Here is a 20,266-nt window from a genome sequence, read left to right on the forward strand (position 1 = left end):
AATCCCCTTTAAACACCCCTCTGAGCGCCCCCACACCTCCCCTATCCCCTTCTCACCTCTGAGTCCCCCTCCCCCGACCCGACAGCTGAGATCCATTCTCCTGCTGCTCCTACCCTGTCCTGCTTAAAAAAAATTTTTTTGAAGCGCCGGAAAGTGGCAGGCAGCGCTCCTCGCGTCTGCCCTGCTAGTAAAAAAGCTCTCGCTGACGTCGTCGCCCTTTCTACATTGAGTCCCGCCCCCCTCTGAGGCAACTTCCTATTACCGCGAGGGCGGGCGGGACAGGGTGGGAAGGACGACGACGTCAGCGAGATCTTCTTTACTAGCAGCAGGGCAGACGCGAGGTGCTTTAATAACAGATACCTGACACGTGACCTGCCTTACAAAAAATAACTCAAGAAATTTTTTTTACAAACTTATTCCCAATACAAACTTACAAATATGCAAACTATAAAATTTAAAACAATGGAGATCACGTGATGCACTGAGAGCAACAGCAGGTCTTAGGCTGTGCTCCGGGGTCCCCTCTCCGTAATTGCAGTGCAGACTGTTCTCAATTTCCCTCCTGTGCTAACCTGAGACGGTGAACGGGATCCGGAAAAGTGTATGGAAGCTTATTTGGTGCCGATGCCTCCCGGAGCCACAAAAAGAAGTGTAAAAGGCGATAAAGGCAAATCGTCACCGGCCACGGTCGAATCCAAGATGGCGGATCCGGCGAGCGAGGCGCAACCAGAGTTTTCCGAAAAGCAGCTTGCACAAATAACAAAAGCGGTTGAGGCGGCCCTGGAACCAAGATTTGAGTCTCTTGCGGGTCAGCTGGGAAAGATGGAGGCGCGTATATCGGAGACGGTGAGGCGGACAACAGAACTCGAGAAACGCATGTCGGAGGCTGAAGACTCATGGAATAAAAGCACGCCGGCGATCAAAGAACTGGAAGAGAAAGTAAGAGCGAAAGGCGAAAAGCTCGAAGATCTGGAGAGCAGGGCCCGCCGTTCAAACATAAGAATAGTTGGGATTCCGGAATCGGCTCCAGAAAGGAACCTGGGGGCCCTCCTTGAAACATGGCTGTAACAGAAGTTCGCACTCTCGGATAGCCGCGGGGCCTTCTGTATTGAACGGGCGCACCGCCTGGGCAGACTTCAAAAAGAGAACTCGAAACCACGAGTTGTAATCGTGAAAATTCATAATTACATACACAAGGAAGAAATTATGCAAGGATACAGATCTAAGAGAGACTCATTAAGATATAATGGTATCTTGATCTTTCCTGATTATCCAGCGGGCGTTCAGGAAAAAAGACCATGCTTCTACCCGGTGTGCTCGAAGTTGGTAGAGAAAAAGATCCGATTCACATTGGCCTATCCTGCAACCTTAAAGATTCACTTTGGTGGCAAGTGGACCAACTTCGACTCAGATAAGGCAGCGATGGAATATATCAACAAACAACAGACTGACCTCAATAGTGAGACCTGAGTGAATTCAGCCGCGAAGAGGACAACGAGGCGGTAACGCACAAGAGCGATTATGCCGGACTGACTTGGGACAGTGAACGTGAGGGGAACTTACTGGTTTACACATTTTCTATGCTGTTTTGTTTTAGAGGCATATGTATGAGTATATGTACGGATGTGTAGTTACCTTAAAGGGAGAGGGGACCCTTTGCATTAGGGTGAATCCTTGCGATGAATGCAAAATCATCGCCACGTTCTATGGGATGTTTGGGGCAGGGGGGCTGGGAGGGAATGGTTGAGGGGGTTGGGTATAGAATGGTTATAGGGGAACCTTGTGAGCCATATAATAACACTTCCAGAGGGCAAGGTAAGCAACGGGTCTTGTCTATTGTGAGCGGAGATAAAGATGGTAACTGGGTGTGGGGGAGGGGCTGGGCTCCCATATCCATAGAACCTGATTACAGGATGTTGTGGAAAGATCATATATTCATAAGGGACTGCCTCTTATAAACTTATAACTTGGAATGTGGGGGGGATCTCCTCCCCAATAAAACGGAAGAAGGTCCTAACACATTTAAAGCGACTTAATGCAGACATAGCTTGTCTTCAAGAGACCAGATTGTCTGCTGAAGAGCACGAAAAGCTTAAGAAAATGTGGGTGGGACAGGTAGATTATGTATCCTCAGGTCGGAGAAGAGGGAGGGTTGCAATCTTATATTGTAAACATTTAGTGTACTCATCAGAAACTTTGTTAAAAGATGATGAGGGGCGCTATTTGATGGTCAGGCTGAATATTCAGGGAAAAGAACTGTACTTACCGTCAGTATATGCTCCCACTCCCCAAACACCAGAATTTTTTCCTGAATTGATGCGGGCCCTCCTCCCGTTTCGAGATAAGGAGATAATTCTTGCAGGAGATATGAATGCAATTATGGACAATGAGGTGGATTGTACGGGGAGGAGGAACATGAGGGCAGATAATAGAAAGGGGCAGGATATACTGTCTTCTTTCACGACCTCGCTTGGGTTAATAGACACATGGAGAGCTCTACACCTGGAGGGCAAAGATTTCACACATAGATCCCGTGCACATGGGACTTGGGCACGCTTAGATTACATTTTTGTATCGGCATCTTTATTCCCATGTGCCATAGAAGCCTCCATAGAACAAATTATAATCTCAGACCATTCTCCGATGAAGATTACTCTAGAAATAGGTGGGGGGAACCACACAACAAAACATTGGAGATTTCCTGGATATTTAGTGAAAGACGTAGATTTTACCAGTTTCTTACAGAAAAAATGGGACCCAGAATGGACCCAGTCTTATATTGGTGCACTGCAAAGGCAGTAATGAGGGGAGAGGTTATCTCTTACATGGCGGCCAGAAAGAAAAAAGTGGCCGCTAGTATCATTAATCTGACAGTGCAATTGAGCAATGCCAAGCGCAAACTTATAACCACCCCCACACAGACACATAGAGATAATTATGAAGCGTTGCAAGCTACCATAAATTCTTTAATACAAGAACAAACACAAAAGAACATCACATACCAGAAATTTAGATTACATAAATATGGGAATAGACAGGGAGGTCTGTTGGCCAAGATGGTTAGTCCCCCGACTGGAAATCGTACTATCACTGCGCTGAAGGACGCGTGAGGGAATATGCACAATAGAACCAATGAGTTACTGAGTCTGTTACAGAATCACTTTAGAAACTTGTTTACAGCGGCCGGCCTGCCCTCCGTGGAGGAGGTGGACAGGTTCCTGTCCACTTCGGGGATGCCCCGGTTAGACGAGGGGATCCGTGATGCCTTGGAACTGCCCCTACAGCTAAAAGAGCTCCAAAACGCTATTCGCAGCCTCAAGTTGGGATCGGCCCCGGGGATAGATGGATTCTCTGGGGAATTTTACAAAACACTACAGTTGTCCATTGTCTCACCTTTAATGGATTACTACCAGGCGGTGATAGATGATGGGAAGCTCCCACAGCACGAAAACACAGCTCTGATCACACTACTACTTAAACAGGGCAAGCCGGCGGAGGACCCCGACTCCTATCGCCCCATCTCTCTTATCAATGTAGACGTCAAACTTCTAGCTTGATGTCTACATTGATCCTGGCTAATAGATTAGCAGCGAATATCTCGGACCTCATAAGTCCAGCACAGGTGGGGTTCATCCCCAAACGTCATTCTGTTTTACATATGCGGAGAATTCTCTTAGCCATGGCCCAATGCACTGGTCAAAAAGAACCTGGTATGTTAGTTAGCCTAGATGCGGCGATACATAGATCCTGGCTAATAGATTAGCAGTGAATATCTCGGACCTCATAAGTCCAGCACAGGTGGGGTTCATCCCCAAACATCATTCTGTTTTACACATGCGGAGAATTCTCTTAGCCATGGCCCAATGCACTGGTCAAAACGAACCTGGTATGTTAGTTAGCCTAGATGCGGCGAAGGCATTTGACCATGTGGATTGGAGATATCTGTTCAGGGTATTAGAGTGGATGGAGTTTCCAGAGGGATTTATTCGCCCTATAAGAGCACTATATGAAGGGCTAGGGGCACAAATAGTAGCAAATGGGGGGAGATCTGATTGGTTTCCGGTTCGCAGGGGAACAAGACAGGGGTGTCCCCTGTCGCCCCTCTTATTTGATCTTTCCTTGGAGCCCTTGATACGGGCTCTGAATGGTGCAGGAGAAATTAAGGGGGTGAACATTGCTGGTGAAGAGGTGAAAACATTGGCTTATGCGGATGACATTCTGCTGGTCCTGAGGGAGCCCCAGGTGTCTTTGCAATATGTTCTGGAAGTTGTGGGGTGATACGGGGCTCTTTCGGGGCTCTCGCTGAACCTTCAGAAGTCATGCGCACTTGCCTTAGATGCTGGGTTGCAACATACTTGGCAGTGGAGCTTCCCGCTATGTTGGGCAGATACAAAACTAAAATATCTGGGAATATTAATTCCACGGGACCTGTCGACGCTATATAAACTCAATATCGGCCCAATGATGGAAAGCATGAAACTTAAATTGACGCTGTGGCAAGCTCTTCCACTCTCTCTGTGGGGGCGGATTGCACTCTTTAACATGCTTATGGCCCCGAGGTGGCTTTACCTTTTTCAACAGCTTCCACTGTTTTTGAAAGGGAAAGAGGAACGGGTTTTAAATAGGCTAACGCAAAATTTTCTCTGGCGGGGTAAACGTCCCAGACTGCCTTTGTCAGTGATCCTCATGCCAAAAGAACAGGGCGGGATGGGGCTCTTGAGTTTAAGGAACCTTTCGATAGCACGCGCAATGCGTCATGTCAACAATTGGTTTCGGGGAACAGCGGAGTTTTCCAATACTGTGGCTGAGATGTCAATCAGGGCCGTGCCGATGCGGTAAGCGGGGTAAGCGCTGCAGGGGGGCGCCCACCTCTGGAGGGCACCACCGCGGTGCTTACTCTCGCCCCGCGCCGCCGAGGCCTTTAAATCTTTTACCTGGTCGCAGCAGCATCAGTGAAAGCGCTGCCGACGTCTCCCTTCCCTTGCACTCATTGGTTCCCTCAGTGTCCCGCCTTCTTCTGACGTCAGAAGAAGGCGGACACTGAGGGACCCAAGAGCGCGAAGGGAAGGGAGACGTCGGCAGCGCTCCGCTTTCACTGACGCTGCTGCGACCGGAAGTAAAAGATTTAAAGGCCCCAGGGCGCGGAGGAAAGAGCAGAGAGGCATAGGCGCCCTGTATAAGAGGCTTGGGGAGGCTAAGCCTCCCCAGCCCAACCATGACCTTTAAAACCGGCTCCGGTCCCCACCTGGCAGTGTCGACGGCGTCCCCTGTGCCTTTGGGCAGCTTACCGGCACACGCAGCACTTCTCTTGTTTCTCCTCTTCATTGCCGTCGCGTCGTCCCACCCCCCCCTTCACGCGATTCGTGAACCGTGCTGCCGCTTAGCACTGCTTAAAAAAAATTTACACGTCAGCAGGAACAGGCTGCTTCAGCCAATCCCAGGAGCCTTCCTTCAGCCCTCAGGGGCGGAACACGCTGAAGGAAGGCCCCTGGGATTGGCTGAAGCAGCCTGTTCCTGCTGACGTGTAATTTTTTTTTTAAAGCAGTGCTAAGCGGTTCGCGAATCGCGTGAAGGGAGAGGACAATTTGCTGGTAATGGAGGGGAGGGGAGCGAGGAGGATTGCTGGCTATGGATGGAGGAGGGAAGGGCAGAGAGGGACAAGGATGGACATGGATGGGAGGACAGGACCCAGGGAGAGAGAAGAAATTGCTGGAAATGGATATAGAGCAAGAAATGAAGAAGAAAGGAGGAAAATAAAGAAATAAATGGAAAGGAAGCCCTGGAAATGGAGTTAAGAGGACAGATAGCAGCAGACTCAGATACTGGGCCAGCATGATCGGAAAAAGAAAGTCACCAGACAACAAAGGTAGAAAAAAATCATTTTATTTTCATTTTAGCGTTTGGAATATGTCTACTTTGAGAATTTACATCTGCTATCTTATTTTGCAATGTATAGCAATTTGTTTCTAAGAATATTGCTGACAATTCCTGTCAGTGTAGCAAGTGGTGAGCGATCATTTTCACCGGGGGGGGGGGGGGGGCGCCAACTGATAGTTTGCAGGGGGGCGCCAGAGACCCTAGGCACGGCCCTGACGTCAATTTTCCCCGGGACACACTTTAGTTATCTCCTGCACACAGGTTACCGCCTACCACCCTTAGCATATCAACGACATCCCTTATTGCACTCGCTCAGAGCTACCTGGAGGTGGGTGTGTAGGAGACATAATTTCAACACCAAAGTTACACCTCTGCTTTCTATTTGCAATAATCCAGAGTTTCCTCCGGGGCTGGGTGCTAGTGTTTTTAGTCAGTGGAGGAACAGAGGTGTCGTTTATTTGTCCCAAGTAGTTAATGAAGAGGGGCAGCTTAAAACACTTGCTGCTCTAACAGCAGAGTTTGGCATTCCTGGCACACACTACTTTGCATACACACAATTAAAACATTATGTGTCCTCCCTCTTGTGGTCTGACCTCACAGAAGATGTAGTAGATATACTCACTGAGAATTATTCTCTTGGGGCACAGGTATCTGTCCCCCTGCGGTTTCATCTCCAACAGCTTAAAGACACTACCCAAGAAATAGATTATATGCGGTTGGCTAGAAGTTGGTCGGAGGACTTGGGTTGCACACTTACACCTGATAATTGTAAGAAATTCATAAGTAAAATTTATCTGCTACATCTATCAGTCCCGCAGTGTGAGAAGTTATATAGATTCTTCATGAGGACATATTTGGCACCAAAGAGAGTAGCTCGTATAACTGAATCATGTGATGGGACTTGTACCAGGTGCGGGAGTGGATCAGCTACGCTGGGACATATGTTCTGGCTCTGCCCACTGGTACAGCAATTTTGGGGGGATGTCCTTCATTCCTTACACACACAATGGGGGTGCTCTTTAGTGTGCGACCCTCTGATTCTATTTTACACCTATAAATTTACAGAGATGCCGCCACCAGGGTTTAAGAGATATGTGCAGTGGGCGATACTATTTGGGATTTTCACAATTCTAAAAACCTGGTGGTCAGGGTTGAGGCCTCCTCTGCCATGCTGGCGTGCTCTGATGATACAGCAAATGAAGCTTGATAGATGTAGGGTGCGGGTATTGGACAGCACCGAGGGAGAGGAGTTCCGCAAACTGTGGGAACCTTTGTGGCTGACTATGCCCTCACGAGCGAGAAGTTATATTTTGAACATTTGATTGACTCCAAAGGGGGGGGGGGGAATAGGGGGAGTGGGGGGGAGTTACTCAGTTCAGGGTTTGGGGTTGTAAAGCTATTTGTTAATGGAAAATTCAACATGGCTGATCTAATTTGTAAGTTTATTTCATGCCTGTGATGTACTATGCAGCATTTGTTGACAATAAAAGTGATTAAACATAAAATTTAAAACAATATCTTACAAAATCATACAAAATTATTTATCATAAAAATGAGCTTATATGGCATGATATATTGCATATATTGTACAATTAGGGACTCAATAGAGCTGCTGGAGCACTCGTATTGTCAATCACAAAATAGCTCCAGTCTTTTAAATACAAAATATCTTTATTAAACACATGTGCTTCAAAAACTGCTCACGTGTATTTAAAACCTATAATCACAAACAATACTATATTATATCTTTCATACTCATTCACTCCTTTATAGTGCCTGTATAAAGAATTTATAACAATTGGGATTTATATACATTACTTTCTTAAGTATCATTGTATCACATGATATATCAATGTTCATAGTTTCACAACTCTCAAGGAAACTTCACCAGATTAGAGACAAAAACCTGTTCATGTCTCCATTCTCTCTGATCTTCCGGTTTCCGGTTTCAAACGGTTTTTCATGAAAGTTTATACAAGTCCCCAGCACACTCCTCAGGGGGTAGATAAACCCACTTTCACTAATCTTCAGGCACTAAGTTAGCAGAATGAGTCAATCACTCTCATAACTGCTGGTACTCCGGTCCTTAAACAAACGTCGGCTCCTCTATGCAGGACCGCATTTCGTTCTCTTCATCAGGAGGAACCACCTTATCATTTTATTTTCTTTTAAATACAAAATATCTTTATTAAACACATGTGCTTCAAAAACTGCTCACGTGTATTTAAAACCTATAATCACAAACAATACTATATTATATCTTTCATACTCATTCACTCCTTTATAGTGCCTGTATAAAGAATTTATATCAATTGGGATTTATATACATTACTTTCTTAAGTATCATTGTATCACATGATATATCAATGTTCATAGTTTCACAACTCTCAAGGAAACTTCACCAGATTAGAGACAAAAACCTGTTCATGTCTCCATTCTCTCTGATCTTCCGGTTTCCGGTTTCAAACGGTTTTTCATGAAAGTTTATACAAGTCCCCAGCACACTCCTCAGGGGGTAGATAAACCCACTTTCACTAATCTTCAGGCACTAAGTTAGCAGAATGAGTCAATCACTCTCATAACTGCTGGTACTCCGGTCCTTAAACAAACGTCGGCTCCTCTATGCAGGACCGCATTTCGTTCTCTTCATCAGGAGGAACCACCTTATCATCTAAAATAACACAATTCCACTGTCACCCCTTCAATTCCAACATTTGAACATACTTATTTATCATCGAATTACAATACATCATACCTGTATTTAACTTCACTTACTTTAACCAATTCTACTTGGCTGCATGCCAACATAGGGCTTTCTCAGGCCGGAGGTTAACTGCCGTGGCGCTGAATTTACTGAGGAGAGTCAGAACACCCTAGTTTTATATCTTCCCACAATGCATAGTTTCCTCTCCCACACTTAAAGAAACAGACTCTTATATCCATTCTACCTCTTGGTTTAAACCCATAGGTGTCACTGTTCGCCATGTATAAATATATCTCTGTTCTATAACTAGCAGTCGAGAGCTAATATCACCCCCCCGGCTTCTGTCGAGGGGGATTTGTACCAATATCACACATTTTAACTGTTCTATAGTGTGATTACACTCATACCAATGAGCGACCAAAGGGCACATTATTTTCTTCAAACGTAAATTACTTACATGCTCTGCTAATCTGTTCTTTAAGGGGCGTTTAGTGTGACCTATATAATATAGTTCACAAGGGCATATAATGCAATACACAACTTGTGAGCTGTTACAGTTAGTGTTATGTCTTAGTATAAATTCTTTATTACTGTGGGGTATGCGGATCTTTTCCGTACTTAGGGAATACCGGCAGTACACACATCTCCCACACGGGGAGTGTCTACCTTCCTCCTCTCTCATTCTTGATTTCTTTAATAATTCTCCCACATTAGCTTGTCGCCTATAAGCTATTTTAGGGTGTTCCTTAAATTCTGGGTGTATCGAAAGCACATGCCAATGCTTGTATATAATGCTACTAATAGAGGATGCTTTTTGAGAAAACGGGATAACACATGCCAACGCTTTCGAAGGAGATTTTGACTTAGGTAACATTAACCATGGGCGGTGGGCATATAGTGCCCTTTTATATGCAATTTTAAGAATCTTCATTGGGTAACCCCGAGCTCTGAATCTTTCTATCATTTCTCCAGCCTGTTTCTTAAATTCTGAGGTAGAGGAGCATAGCCGTCTTAGACGCAATAATTGTCAACTGGTATCCCTTTTTTTAACCCTGATGGTGAAAACTTTGATAATGTAACAGGACGTTACGATCAGTGGGTTTACGATAATGGTAGTCGCAAACCCTTTTTCAATAGTTCTACTTATTTTAATATCGAGGAACTCTATTCATTTTGGGCTATTCGAAAAGTAAACTTAATATTAGGGTCCACACTATTTAAATACTCCAAGAATGACCTTAATTCTACCATAGAACCATGCACAGCATTATAACATCATCAATATACCGTTTCCAAGATGTAATATATGAAACCAAATTCAGCGCCACGGCAGTTAACTTCCGGCCTGAGAAAGCCCTATGTTGGCATGCAGCCAAGTAGAATTGGTTAAAATGATAAGGTGGTTCCTCCTGATGAAGAGAACGAAATGCGGTCCTGCATAGAGGAGCCGACGTTTGTTTAAGGACCGGAGTACCAGCAGTTATGAGAGTGATTGACTCATTCTGCTAACTTAGTGCCTGAAGATTAGTGAAAGTGGGTTTATCTACCCCCTGAGGAGTGTGCTGGGGACTTGTATAAACTTTCATGAAAAACCGTTGAAACCGGAAACCGGAAGATCAGAGAGAATGGAGACATGAACAGGTTTTTGTCTCTAATCTGGTGAAGTTTCCTTGAGAGTTGTGAAACTATGAACATTGATATATCATGTGATACAATGATACTTAAGAAAGTAATGTATATAAATCCCAATTGTTATAAATTCTTTATACAGGCACTATAAAGGAGTGAATGAGTATGAAAGATATAATATAGTATTGTTTGTGATTATAGGTTTTAAATACACGTGAGCAGTTTTTGAAGCACATGTGTTTAATAAAGATATTTTGTATTTAAAAGACTGGAGCTATTTTGTGATTGATGATATATTGCAGCCAGTAATATTGCCCTCTAGTGTTCAACAAAGGCACATGACGATGTCCTTCAAAGAAACACTGTCCAATCAACTTCTTGATTCAAACCCATTGATTGTAAAGAATTAAATCAAAAAATCCATTGTGCTTCACATCTTCATAGCCTTTGTACTCTGGTGCATCCTATCCATAGAACTTTGTATGGATAGGCTGAACCAGTTTAAAGATTTAAGATGCTTTGTAATTGAACAGGAAACTCCACAGTATCGTGGTGGCAATAGAGTACAGAGGTTATGAAGACGTGGGATTTATTCAGGTAGGTCCCTATATTTTCTGATTGTATATTGTAATTGTTCACTGACTTGATCTGCTTGGTCAGTTTAGGCGGTACATGAATTACTCAATACACAATAAACAATAAGCAATATTGTAAGTCTAAGAAGTTTTGTTTTGTCTTTATCTTTTTCTCTTTTGGGTCCTTTTTACCAAACTTGGGTAAACACTAACACTAGCTTACTGCAGCTTAAAATGGTGTATCACGGGGCAACTTACAGTAAGGTGCATATGTGTGCACACCATTCATGCTACAAGATAAATTTTATTTTTTGGCCAAGGGGGGATGTCTGGGGGATGGAGAGTGGGCATGTTTGAGCTAATCAGTTAGCACAGCCATAATGCTGCATGCTATTTAGCACAGGATTAGCACGTGAGCCTTCACCGCCTACAAAATAGGTAAAGGGTGGGCTCAGGCACTAATTTTATTAATGGGTGCCCACTAATGGTAATATTAGCACATGGCCATTAATTTGGAAAATGGAAAATCGGCCATTTTCTAGCCACGGCAAAAAGTGGTCTTAGCACACGGGAAAGTCCACGTAAAGGCAAGCTGACGAAGTAAAATCGGTGCTGGAAAAATGAATACTCAGTAACAAACAATCAAGAAATGTTCTGGCTTTTTAACTCCAAAGGAAAGAGATTTCCTCATCATCAAGCATTCTGTGACACCTACCATCTATATGTGCCTAAAATTCATAAATCTCTCAACAATCCTCCTGGAAGACCTATTGTTTCGGCCCATCGACTCCATCCTTGAACCTCTTTCCATCTTTGTTGATACTTTCTTGAGACCATTCATTCCCCCAAAGTCAAGTCATAGTTTGTGACTCCTCTCATGTTATCAGTCTCTTGGAAGAATTCAACAGTGACCTCATAGACATTATCCTAGTTACTTTCAATGTGGAAATACTGTATACCAATATCCCTCAAGATCAGGCTCTCACCATTATTCATGATGTTCTGAATGACAGAACTGACAATACAAGAATACCCACTGCGTTTATGTACAACTTGCAACAATAGCCCTCAACAAACTTCTTCTGTTTTCAAAGGAAATTTTACAAACAAATAAAAGGGACAGCAATGGGGGCATCCATGGCTCCTGATATTGCCATCTTATATGTAGTCTACTTTGAATATTTGCATTTGGAGGCACATCCGTTCCAAGAAGAATTGAGACTTTGGAAGAGATACATAGATGACATACTGGTCCTGTGGAAAGGTGATATCAACAGATTACATGATTTCCATAACTGAACACGTAATTTATGTTTTTCCATGCATTATGATCACACTGAAATTCCTTTTCTTGACATCCTTATCAGGAAGCATACCTATGGTTTCACCACCACAATCTATAGGAAACCTACAGATAGAAACCATTTTCTTCACTTTGAAAGTTTTCATAATAGGAATCTCAAACAGAACTTACCCTATTCCCAGTTTCTTTGCCTAAGAAGACTTTGCAGTGATTATACAGAATTCAACAGGGAGGCAATGCCCATGGAGTTACGGACCAAGAAAGGGATCGGAGTTACGGACCAAGAAAGGAATCTAGGAGTCATTATGGATAGGACGTTGAAATCTTCAGCTCAATGTGCTGTGGCGGCTAAGAAGGCGAACAGAATGTTGAATATTATTAGAAAAGGGATGGAAAACAAACATGAGGATGTATATGCCGTTATATCGCTCCATGTGTGACCGCATCTGGAGTATTGTGTTCAGTTCTGGTCACCGCATCTCAAAAAAGATATAAAGGAATTGGAGAAGGTGCAGAGAAGGGTGACAAAATGAGAAAGGGATGGGATGACTACCCTATGAGGAGAAGTTAAGATGGCTAGGACTCTTTAGCCTGGAAAAAGGCGGCTGAGGGGTGATATGATAGAGGTGTACAAAATAATGAGTGGGGTAGAGCGGACTGATGTGAAGCATTTGTTTACACTTTCTAACAATAATAGAACCAGGGGAACAAGATGAAATTAGAATGTGGTTGGTTTAAAACAAATCGGAGAAAGTTTTCTTTACTCAGCGCGTAGTTAGACTCTGGAACTCATTGCCACAGAAGGTAGTGATGGCAGCTGGCCTTGCTGAGTTTAAAGGGGGTCTGGATAGATTCCTGAAGGAAAAAGTCCATTGATCATTATAATTTGGGGGTTTTGCCCAGGTTCTGGGGGCCTGGATTGGCCGCTGTCGGGTCAGAGTGCTGGGCTTGATAGACCTTTAGTCTTTTTCCAGCGTGGCGGTGCTTATGTGCTTATGGTCAAAGATTCATAGACACAGGCTATCCTATCCAATGCATCACCAAGGGGATACAAAAGGCAAGATCTGCTGACAAAGTGTCATTACTAATCAAACGTGTAGACCGACCTAAACCAGATATTGTATGTAGTTTAAGATTCTCTAATCTCTCAGGAGATATTCAGAAGATTATGAGGACACATTGGCACACCTTGGAAGGACATCGTTGTTTCAAAAACAAAGACTGACAATTGCTCACACCTGTGGGAGAAATATCAAGGAAATTATAGCTCCTTCTGCCCTTCCAATAGATGTGCCATCAGTAGCCCCCACATTAGGCCATCATCCCTGTGGATCCTGATCAGTTTGTCCATCATCGTTTTCTACCACTGCCTTCACTCACCCACGTACACGTAAAGTCTACCTACTCAGATGTACTTCGGACATCATCTGCCCATGTGATCTAATCTGTGTAGGGAAAACCCTTAGGAAAGTTAAAATAAGGATGATTGAACATTGGAATAACATTAGAAGAGGCAAAACCACAGCTCCTCTAGTTCAACACTGTATTAATCTTTCATACAACTTCTCTGATCTTATGTTTTTGGTTTTAAAGATTGTCAGATTATCCTGGCGCAGGGGGAATTTGGACAATATTTTGTTGAAAAATGAACAAAGATTTATTTTCAAACTAATCACGATCTCACCTGCAGAATTGAATGTGGAAGTAGATTTCTCAGTATTCTTATAATAATGGATTCTGAGAGACATTCAGTATATTTTTCCTTTCTGGCACAAAATATTTAGTTTTTCACATAAGACATACAATAGGTTGTTCATCTATGCATTCATAATTATACCCAGTCACCATTTTTGATATAGGCTCAATTGCATTTTTTGATGTTGACATGAATTTATGTATATTTATCCATGTTTATTGTTGTACACATATGTACCATCTGCTATGTTTTTAAACAGAATTTTATATTATTTTTATGTGTCACTCACTACACGATTGTATTACATTATTTTAAAGATTTTTATTTATATTTATAATTTCTGTTAGGCATCTTTTCCTAATAATAACCTATGTTTTTTTTTTTAGCTCTGTTTTACAATAAGAATTACAACTTCATCACATAATGTTAAAATCTGTATGGTATCTGGATTTAATACTAGTTAATGTGTTGTAAGCCAATCTGCTACCTTATCAAGACAATTTTGGATTGGTACCAGATCAATGTTTGCTGGCTTAACATAATGTATTAAAAGAAAATCGTTGGCATCTGAATAGGAACTAATGCCAAAAGATTGAATGAGTAATGAAAGTGGACTAACATAAAGATTGAATAACGTGGAGGGGCATAATCAAACGGCGCCGGCTAAATAGATGGCTGGCCATCTATTTTGGCGGCGCCGCAAAGAGCTGTCTGGAACCGTATTATTGAAAAAGATGGCCAGCCATCTTTTGTTTCGATAATACGGTTGGGGCCGGCCAAATGTCATAGATCGCCGGGTTTGAGATAGCCGACTTTGTTTTTCAGCGATAATGGAAGCTGGAACCGGCCATCTCAAACTGGCCAAATCCAAGGTATTTGGCTGTGGGAGGGGCCATCATTCGTAGTGCACTGGTACTTCTGGATATTTAGATCTTGCTGATCAGTTATGTTATGACTTACTTGTTCTGGAGTGCTGTATTTTGTGATACTGTTTGAGAAATGTTCAATAAAGACCATACAAATTTAAAAAGTCCCTGCGATGCATTTTCCCTTGCTCCCTGACATGCACTTCCCTTAATGGCTGTCTTTAAACTGTTTTTGCTCACAGCTTTTTTAGTAGTAACAGTGGGGTTTGAACCAGCCACTTCTGCATCACAAGACCAGTGATGTAACCACTTGGCCACAGCTCCACTTACTTGGACATCCCGCCCTTTTGATTATGCCCCTTCAGGTCTCTCTCAGCTAACCGCGCTGTGATTGGCTGAGAGAGACCTGAAGGGGTATAATCAAAAGGGAGGGACATCCAACTAAGTGGAGCTGTGGCCAAGTGGTTACATCACTGGTCTGGTAATGCAGAGGTGGCTGGTTCAAATCCCACTGTTACTACTAAAAAAGCTGTGAACAAAAACAGTTTTGATTTCCCTGTTCGGGGGAGAAAGACGGCCATTAAGGGAACAGGGGGAAAAAGACAGCCATTAAGGGAGGTGCATGTCAGGGACTTTTTAAAATTTGTATGAAGTCTTTATTGAACATTTCTCAAAACAGTATCACAAAATACAGCACTCCAGAACAAGTAAGTCATAACATAACTGATCAGCAAGATCCTTTTTTTTTTTTAACGAGCTGGCTTCCCCTCCTAGGCAAGGAAATTCACGTGCAAATGAGCAGCTCATTTGCATGCGATTTCCTTCATGCTTGCCCTTCCCTTACCGATTCGCTAAGGGATCGGTAAGGGAAGGACTCTTCCGTGCAGTTTAGTGCACCTGGCTTTAAATCTGCTCCAGGGACCTGCATACTGCTGTCATGGAGCTGGCTGGCATAGAGGCTGGCAAAAAAATGTTTTAAAGTTTTTTTGGGGGGTGGGAGGGGGTTGGTGACCACTGGGGGAGTATGGGGAGGTCATCCCCGATTCCTTCCAGTAGTCATCTGGTCAGTTTGGGCACCTTTTTGAGACTTGGTCGTGAAAATAAATAGACCAAGTAAAACCGGCCAAATGCTCATCATCGCCGGTTTTCTTTTTTCTATTATCAGCTGAAGCCGGCCATCTCGTAAGCACGCACACATCCCACCTTCGCTACCCTGCTGACACGCCCTCTTGAAGTTTGGCCGCCTCCGCAACGGAATGCCGGCGAGTGTGTCCAAAAATCGGCTTTCAATTATACCGATTTGGCCGGTTTTAGGAGATGGCCGGCCATCTCCCGATTTGTGTCGGAAGATCGCCGGCGATCTCTTTCGAAAATAAGCCTGATAGGTGACAACACCGATCCTTGTGGTACCCCACAAAGACTGGAATAAGAATTAGAAGTTGAATGATTTTGTATAACTTTGAGCAGTTTGAAAGAAAAGAAGTAAACCAATCATAAATTGTACCTGAGATCCCAATTTCCATTAGCCGCTTTAGTAATAAGGTATGATCTATTAAATCAAATGCTGCAGATAAGTCCAATGAAACAACTAATGCAATGTATCCTTGTTCTAATCTGGAATGAATTTCACTCAGGAATGAAGTCAAAACCATTTCTGTACTATAGCCTATTCTGAAACCAGACTGTCTAGGATGTAATAGGTTTTTCATCTCAACATAAGATTGCAATTGTTTAAATACAACCGATTCCAGTATTTTAGATATACATGAAAGACTGGAGACTGGACAATAGTTTCCCGGGGTCTGAGGATCCAGTGTAGATTTTTTAGAATTGGCTTTACTAAGGCTTCTTTTAGAACTTGAGATCTTAGTTTTTTTTTATCTGTGATACATAGTATTGCTGACATTGTTTACAAGTATTTTTAGTTCAAGTGATTTTCCTTTTCTCCATAAACGCTCTGCTCTATGTACCTGTTGTCTACATAATTTTAGACCGGCATGGTACCATGGTTGAGAATATTTCAGTCTTTGTTTAATTAATTTATTAGGGGCAATAGTATCCAAAACTATCAATAGAACCCGATTCCAACTAGCTATTTGATCTTCCAATGATAGATCAAAGAAATCTTGAGGGAAATTTTCAGCTAGGGAAGGTAGTGTCAGAGGATCTATTTTTCGCAATCCCCTCATCTGAATGTAAGATGAAGTTGGTCTGTATACGGGTCTTGGAAGCATTAATTTAAAATGAAGCAAAGAGTGATCTGACCATGTAACTGGCATGATGGTAATCTTAGAGCATTTTAGCTCTTCCGACCTATTTGTCATAACTAAGTCGAGGGTGTGTCCTGCCATATGGGTGGGTCCCTGTACATGTTGCACAATATCCATATCATCCAGAAAACCAAGAAATCTTTTCGCTCGAGGATCAGCATTATCATCTACATGTATATTAAAATCTCTCCATAGCAGGAGGTTAGGGAATTTATCATTAGCGTCTGCTATGGATTGATAAATATTATCCCACTCTACACTGTTGTTGATGGAGCACAGTAAAAGAGAAGTATATGAATTTTCCTAAAATACCCTGTATATAGAGTTATATTATTAGTGACTTTTGCCTTTGATTTAGATAGGAACAATGTTTTGAAATTGTATTTCCGACATATGGCTGATAGTTTTTTTGGGTTCAAAGATAAATATATTTCAAAGGAATCGCAGACTAGGAGGTGTGAACTCTTGGCTTTTAAGCCAAGAATCATTGCCCTAGGTGGGACCTTCCTAGAGCGATTCCCTTGTGTTTTATTTCCTGATTACTTATTTGTTGAACCCAGAAAATTACAAGAGTTTGTGGAGTTAAAAGAACAGATGAAGAACCCTCTGCAGCAACTTCCTTTAAGTCACCACTGTACCGGCTGCCATTACCGATTAACCTTCCTCCCTCAGAAAATATGAATTGTAAGATTAACCATTCCGTGTTTTCTTATTTTCTTTTTTTTTTATGATTTAACAAGAAGTCTTTATTGAAAAAAGGGGAAAAAAAAAACCCCTATACAACAGTTGACAACAACAACGATACCAAGAGAAAAATGTCATTCTCTACTGTTCACATCAAGTAATATTCAACTAACAGGGTTTACAGCTAAAAACAGCTTATATCTAGACTTCACTTTTTATTCCTATTTTTCCCCAAAGAAACCTCAAAGAAGAGATAACCCCCCCCCCCCCCCCTCCACGAAGCCCACCCTAATAATCCGGTACATTACCCAGCATGTAAAATAAAGAGAAAACAATGTCACTCACATTCAACAATCAAATTATTAACACCAACCCCATCTATGGTCCCAAGCCCAAGGGGGCCCATATTCTTTCCCATTTTGCCATTTGTTTGCGTTCCTTCGCTAATAGTCTCTCTTTTTCTGCAATATTTCCAAGCAAAGTTTTCCATCTAATTATGGAGGGACAGTTTCGCTGTTTCCAAGCTTGTGCAATTATCAATCTGCCTGCACACAAACAATGCTTAGTTAGAATCTTACCCTCCTCTTTGAGGCCTAGAATATTTTTATGAAATAAATACACGGCAGGGTCCCATGGTATAGCAACTCCTACCCACTGTTGCATCCTCACTTGAATAGCTCTCCAAAATGCCCCTACCTTTCTGCAGGTCCACCATATATGACCCATGGTGCCCAATTGACCACATTCTCTCCATCATTTCTGGGATATTGTTTGAAACATGTGATGCAATCTTACTGGAGTTAGATACCATCGATATAATATTTTTTTGGCATTCTCTTGAATATTGATGGCTGGGGAAATCTTAGTAGATCCTCTTTCAAATCTCTGCCATTCCGCCTCTGTGTAAGTTACTCCTAATTCCTTTTCCCACTGATCTCGATGTCTAGAGTTCTGTGGAAGTGCATCCCTCAAATATCCATACAGCAGGGAAATTAGACCCCTTGTTCCCTGTTCTCTTACACAAAGTTCCTCTAAGAACGTGACCTCTCCAAATAGATTAGCTCTGAACCCCTGGGAATGTAAAAAGTGGATTAATTGTGTGTATGCATATTGATCCTTCTGAGGGAGATGGTAAGTTTCAGCCAACTCTGAGAACGTGACAAAGCTCTCTCCACTTAGTAATTGTCCCCAAAGCTCAAGCCCACTCCGTGCCCATTTAGTGAACGTCGAGGATTCACATCCCAGAGGGAAAGTCAAATTGTATGCTATAGGAGACAGCTTAGAGTTGTAAATTTTCCTTTTACGTTCCATTTTATCCCAACATGAGAGTGTATAACGGATAACAGGGCTCACCCATGCACCCAGCTTTCTATATTTAGGTGCTAGCCAAAGCAGATGGCCTAATTTTAATGGGCTGCGAAGTAAATGCTGTTCCGCCTTTATCCAAAGTTTATGAGAGGTCTCTTGGAACTATTCTATCGCCGCTTTGACCTGGGATGCCCTATGATAAAATTCCAAATGAGGAACTCCCAGGCCCCCCTTAGATTTACAGGCCATATATGCCACATTAGAGTGAATCCTCGGCGATTTCCCTTGCCAAATAAACTTTGTTAAACGGCTCTGCACTCGTTGAAGTAAGTGTTCTTCTATTGGCAGTGGTATCGATTGAAAAAGATATAATAATCGCGGCAAAATGTTCATTTTTACCGTGGCTATCCTGCCAAACCAGGACAGTCCAAGCGGTTCCCATCTATCCAAATCTGACTTGAGCTCCGTCATTAAGGGATTATAATTTACCTCACTTAGGCGTTGCAAATTACTAATGAGAAAGACTCCCCAGATATCTAATGCCATCAGTCACCCACCTCTTGGGGAACAACCTTTGACAGGTCTGATATATTTGCGTTTCCATTCCCTGTGCTAATGGTTCCGTCTTAGTATAATTAATTTTAAAACCAGAAACCCTGCTATAGTCCTCCATAGTCTGAAATAGCTTTGGAAGGGAATCCAAAGGAGATGTGATTGTCAACAGAACATCATCGGCAAAAAGCGCAACTTTGGATTCCCAATCTCCTACCTTCACACCCGTAATTCCCGGGTCATTTCTAATGACCCACGCCAGGGGCTCCATCACCATAGCAAACAAAAGGGATGACAATGGACATCCCTGGCGTGTACCTCTTTGTAAATCAAAAAGGGGGGAGACCTGTCCATTGATCTTTAAACAGGCTTTAGGTCTGGTATAAAATTCCCTGATCCAACCCATAAAATGAGCGCCAATACCAAAACGCTGCATTGTCTGATAGAGAAAAGGCCAATGAACCCTATCAAATGCCTTCTCGGCATCGATACTTAACAGACAATAGGGTGTATTCCTCTGCTTTGCAGCATACATAACATCTATTGTTCGCCTTATGTTATCAGAGGCTTGTCTATTAGCAATGAATCCCACTTGATCTGGGTGAATGATAGATGGTAAAACTATGGATAACCTAGTGGCCAGCACCTTTGCCAGGATACGCACATCAACATTTAAAATTGAGATTGGCCTGTAGGAGGAGCATTCAGTCACATCTTTGTTGGGTTTAGGGATGACAGCAATCCATGCCTCTCGCATAGTTTCTGGCATACTTTCCCCTGTTCGTATGGAATTGAGCACTTC

The sequence above is a fragment of the Microcaecilia unicolor genome, chromosome 4 (genome assembly GCF_901765095.1).
Source record: "Microcaecilia unicolor chromosome 4, aMicUni1.1, whole genome shotgun sequence".
In the NCBI taxonomy this organism is placed as follows: Eukaryota; Metazoa; Chordata; class Amphibia; order Gymnophiona; family Siphonopidae; genus Microcaecilia; species Microcaecilia unicolor.